Raw genomic sequence first — 6144 nt, 5'->3', positions numbered from 1 at the left:
GTATAATAATTAGGGTATGGTAAGTATCTGGACTTTATTAATTCAACAGCTGTAGGTAATACAGCAAGAATAATACTAGGATTGTTTCTCTTAAAAGTCTCATTACTTTTATATTGCAATTATGTACCATCAAGCAAGATGTATGGCCAAGTCATTATATCAAGGCGTTATATCTGAATAAACTTTACAGGGCCTTTAGTTTAGGTAATTACGAACATAAAGTGTCCGATTAAAATCTTAAGTAAGCAATCAGAATTTTAAGCACATTCTGTATCATTAGTAATAAAAGCCCGTCAATTTCTGTTAACCAGCTACAATTTAATCTTGATAATTCTGTCCGGAGAATGCTCTCCCGCTTGTTGTTGTATCGTCTGGTATTTTGCATACATATTACTATGTTTGCGTTCCTATTAAGCCTAAGTTTGGCTCGTGAGTAGATAATAGATCCACGTCCACTAAAGCGTTTTAATAAATTACAATTCGCAATGTTTATAACATATAAGTAATAGCCATGCTAGCTGGTAGTTCTAGCTTTGTCCACAAATGCTCCTTATTTTGGGATTAATTGCACTACCTGGTGCAAGCTCAAGGAAGTACAGGATGTATAGACATAACATAACTACTTATCTTAACAAGGAGATGTTATTACTTGACAGGTTAGATAGTAAGGTTCTTCGATTGCATGTATAATAATCAGTATTATATATTCATTTGGCATTAATCAGCCTTCTTATTTTCAAGTTTTTGAAGAAATAGAATGATAAATTACTTCTAACGAAGTTTTAGAATCGATTCAAACTGTTGCGTGGGCTATAGCGCCGTTGCGTAGCTTTAATTCGTTCAATGGTCTATAATAAAATGATTTAAATAAATTTTAATGTTACGCATCTCAGTGAGCTCACTGATTTTCACCTAGGTATATTTGCAATATTCGTAACGTAAATAGATACAGGTTTCTATGTTATTGTTGCCAAATGCCAAAGTAATGAATATGTGAAAAATTTCACAGCACACCAAGCATGAGCATTGGTACTTATAGAAATAATCCTCGAGTTTGCCAGCTTACATTTTCCAGGGAAAATCATAACCTACAGTCAGGTTTTAGGCTTGAAAGTAGATTCGAATCAATAGGTAAATACAGTCTTTCAACTGCGAAAAGTGCAAGGGTTCAAGAAAAGGTTCTGTTATGAAATGATATGAAATCGTCTAGGGAATCTAGGACATATATCTTTAAAGCCTGAGTCATCATCTATCAGTCGTCGTCATTTGGTATCAACCAAAAAGGCTTTCTTTCATTTGGACTGACAATGAGTTGATGAACATACCAATTGTGGATCATACACATTTTATATTATGGTTAACTTGTTCACGTCTTATATGTAGACAACGCAAAGTTTAGGGAGTTTAAAGCTATTTTTTTTTATGCTGCACCATTCCAGCCGGGATACATCCAACATTTGTTTTTATGTCCCTGGAAGGTACCGTTTTCTAAAATGTGTTTGACCCACATGGGCTTAAATGATGAATCAATGGTCAAGAACCTTGCACCATTCCAGGGCATTATATTTCTATTTTTAAATGACTCTCATTATGCGGCGGGGCGGCCGGCTAATTAAATTCAGCAGCAATTTCCAAAATTTTTGTTTAACGATTAGTATCTAGATTATCATGACCTTGGCCATTGAATGGGCCGTGTATGACCACACTCTCGAATCCAGATTTTGGGTTTGTTAAAAACGGGATTCGTCACGTTTTTGGTGATTTCCAATATTACTGACCCAAAAGCCAGTTAACACAGTGTCAGCGCGAGCTACGCATTCCGAGCGTGGCCGATAACACGAGAAAATCATTACCTATGCAATGAACAGGCCCTACGAAAAGGGCACCCGCTTAGCGGGTCGCTGGCAGTGAGTATGTTAAGACTTATTTTATCCTCTTAGGATCTTGTAATATTAAAATTAGGGTCTTCCCGGGACAATTTAATGTTTTGGGGTGTGTTTTCGCAGCAAAGCGAAAATACTGATTAAATTCTCAAATGCCTATCGTAGGCGGAGATTTACAGCAGGGGTGAATTATCTTGGCATATTGAAAAACATGTTAAATAGATACTTCTATGGTAAATGCTTTGTAGTAGCAATATTTGGTTAATGAAACCAAGAACTAATTGATACCCGCTTGCGCAGCCGGCTAAAGGATGTTTCACGGCCTGCGCAGGCATTTTGTATGATTTTAATATACTTAGCGTATTTACGCTTTAAAATTGTTTAATTTTAGTCTAACAACTAGAATACAGATTCAGAACAATGTCTGACTATAACTTATTTTTCCTCATGACTAATATTTTTCCACACCTTGCGCAGGCGGAATAAGTGGTATATGGAGCCCTTGTTGATTATATTATGCCAGTCTTATAGTGCCCATTTTGTTTCATCTGCTAGTGTAGCAGGTTAATGAAGATCACACGCCTTGCGCAGGCGGCGTATCTTCCGTTGGCTTAATAATAATATTCGCACGCCTTACGCAGGCGGGAAATGTTAAGTATGTTATTTGTATTATATACGCTTTTTCAATAATATTTCCGCTAATACCCGCATACGCAGCAGGATAATTATCGTAGTAAGCCTTGGCGGACATCCATAATAGGTAGTATAGGTACAATAAGTTACGTAATAGTAGTAAATTTCTCCACACCTTGCGCAGGTGGGTAATTTTTTAGAGTACGTATGTTAATTTACATAATGCAAGATTGTACTATTCTGCTTACGCAGCAGGATATTTATTATGCCTTGTGCAGGCAGCGGTCCATAACTACCCGACCTCATACTCTCAGTTACTTTATTATGTTATGAACAGAAAAATAATTCGAACCTCCTTTTTTCACAAGGGTTATTATTATAGCAAAGGTTTAAATAGTGCTTCTCCTGTATGTGGGTATACATATAAGTATAGCAAATATAAATTTTGTATGTATAAGGATTAAAACTCATCATTAACCAAAATTCACAAGAACAAACATACAAGAGTTTCACTTTCAACTCCCTTGCTTTAACTAGAAGGTGCTTTTTGCAGTGGCACTTTTTATTACATATTAGGTACACAAACCCTTATTGAAACCCAAATCCACAGAGGTACTGACGGTACTGTGCATCCAAAGTCGGTATTATTTAAGAAAAAACTTTCCAAATGATATGAATACAAAGATTGAAAATAAGGTATTCGATGTAGGTTTGTTAGTTACCTTTTGTCTCTCAGAGCGAAAATAGAAGCCCCGCGACAGCGGGGCTTCGTCAACGTTAAGGCGAACCTGCCGTAATTTTGAAACCAACATGATACTAGAGTAACTGTTTAATGGCCCAATACCAAACATAGGTAGTATTTCTGATGTAGCATATTTTAGACATTTTAGCTCCTTTCTGAACCAGTTTAAAAATTAAGGGATTTGTATCACGGCAGCACAGTACCAAAAATTATGGAAATGCACGGAAAATATCAGGTCATATACCCTACTATCATTATCATTGTAATCAGACTAAGCTTACTTAATGCAAAAACACAGATGGTTTAGCATAACATACGACGGCACAGAGCGCGTCCTTTTAAGAACACCGAAGTTAATAGACAGTTCTATTCCGTAAAAGGAATCTTACAGTCCCCTTCGGCAGACAATAAAACTGTGGCCTATAAATTGCCATTCCGGTTTACATTTTGACCTGCTCCGTGCTTATGATGAATCGATTCACTGTAAACAAATAAAATAGAAATCGCTTACTTACGCGACGGCTGCGCTGCACTCGCGATGTGAATCGATCAGGTGTCAGCTATTCAAAACACGTTGACGAACACCAGCTGTTCGTAAAATCCTTTAAATTATTTATATCAAACATCGAACGGTAACACCGTTTTTAACGAATACTTTAAATAAGTACTGACAAAAAATTCTAAGAATCTAAGGATTTCTAAGAATTTTTTGTAGTGAACCGAACGTTCCGACAAACAGAACGCCAATGAAGGCAAGCTCCGTGGCACCGAGCCACGGTCCCTGGTGGTCGATGGAGGGGATTAAAACTGGAAACGGAAGTTGAAGGTATGAGGGTAGGTGTCAGCCAATTGTGAATCGCAACGTCATCTGTCAACAGTATCGCTCTCTCAAATATTAAATAGGCTTCAAATAACGGTACTGAAGCTTAATATGGAATTTATATGAAAACGTGTGTAGTGACGTCACGGTCAACTCACCTACTTTTTAGGGTTCCGTAGCCAAATGGCAAAAAACGGAACCCTTATAGATTCATCATGTCTGTCTATCTGTCTGTCCGTCTGTCCGTCTGTCGGTCCGTCCGTATGTCACAGCCACTTTTCTCCGAAACTATAAGAAGTATACTGTTGAAACTTGGTAAGGAGATGTATTCTGTGAACCGCATTAAGATTTACACACAAAAATAGAAAAAAAAACAATAAATTTTTGGGGTTCCCCATACTTCGAACTTTTTTTTTTCATCAAACCCATACGTGTGGGGTATCTATGGATAGGTCTTCAAAAATGATACTGAGGTTTCTAATATCATTTTTTTCTAAACTGAATAGTTTGCGCGAAAGACACTTCCAAAGTGGTAAAATGTGTCCCCCCCCCCCTGTAACTTCTAAAATAAGAGAATGATAAAACTAAAAAAAATATATGATGTACATTACCATGTAAACTTCCACCGAAAATTGGTTTGAACGAGATCTAGTAAGTAGTTTTTTTTTATACGCCATAAATCGCCTAAATACGGAACCCTTCATGGGCGAGTCCGACTCGCACTTGGCCGCTTTTTAGGGTTCCGTAGCCAAATGGCAAAAAACGGAACCCTTATAGATTCGTCATGTCTGTCTGTCTGTCCGTCTGTCTGTCCGTCCGTATGTCACAGCCACTTTTCTCCGAAACTATAAGAACTATACTGTTGAAACTTGGTAAGTAGATGTATTCTGTGAACCGCATTAAGATTTTCACAAAAAAATAAAAAAAAAAACAATAAATTTTAGGGGTTCCCCATACTTCGAACTGAAACTCAAAATTTTTTTTTCATCAAACCCATACGTGTGGGGTATCTATGGATAGGTCTTCAAAAATGATATTGAGGTTTCTAATATCATTTTTTTCTAAACTGAATAGTTTGCGCGAGAGACACTTCCAAAGTGGTAAAATGTGTGTCCCCCCCCCCTGTAACTTCTAACATAAGAGAATGATAAAACTAAAAAAAAATATATGATGTACATTACCATGTAAACTTCCACCGAAAATTGGTTTGAACGAGATCTAGTAAGTAGTTTTTTTTTATACGTCAAATCGCCTAAATACGGAACCCTTCATGGGCGAGTCCGACTCGCACTTGGCCGCTTTTTTTATATTTCAATCCAATTTATTAAATTGAAATAGTACATATTTATAAATAACTGCCATCTTTGTTTTTCTAATAATTATCTGGTGCTTTTATTTCGTGCAGAATGTGAAAAAAATTATTTTATGTAGAGGAAAGTACCCAATTATACACTACATGAACTACATCTGTATTAAAATTCGCGTATAACTCGGTCCCTTTACAACTTATCTGATATCCCAAATGAATGAATACAGATGTGCAAAGTTGCGGAAAGTTTCCATAAAATTCTATAAATTCTCGGAAATTTCATGATACTTTCACTAGGAAATATGGGAAATTTAAATTTAAAATTGGAAAGTTTTAATTCTCATATAAAAATTAAAAAAAAAATCCGATTTTTTCCTACGTTAAATTTCCGAAACATTTCGCAATTTTGGAAAGTTTCCTTAGGCACATCAGTATGAATGAATATATCTAAAATGCGATTATTGTTAAGAGTAAAAAAAAACACATTTTCATCATTCCAACATTTATTCGAAAAAAGATAAGTTTTATCTTACATTAGGTACCTATTTGTATTATAAGGTAGAGTAGGTAATAAGTATATACGATAAATACAAAATGGCACAGTTACAATTATTCAATCTACAAATGTTTCAAGTTTTATAAATGCTTTACGCCAGCCTCAAAAACTGTAAATATATCGAAAGAGTATAAGTAAATAGATTATGCATTTCATGTGTACTTGATTTAAAGTTATGTTATATAAGAATAGAATTGACTA

This window comes from Cydia amplana, chromosome 13 (genome assembly GCF_948474715.1).
Source record: "Cydia amplana chromosome 13, ilCydAmpl1.1, whole genome shotgun sequence".
Lineage (NCBI taxonomy): Eukaryota > Metazoa > Arthropoda > Insecta > Lepidoptera > Tortricidae > Cydia > Cydia amplana.
The sequence above is the reverse complement of the archived record's forward strand: the minus strand, read 5'-3'. Positions refer to the sequence as shown.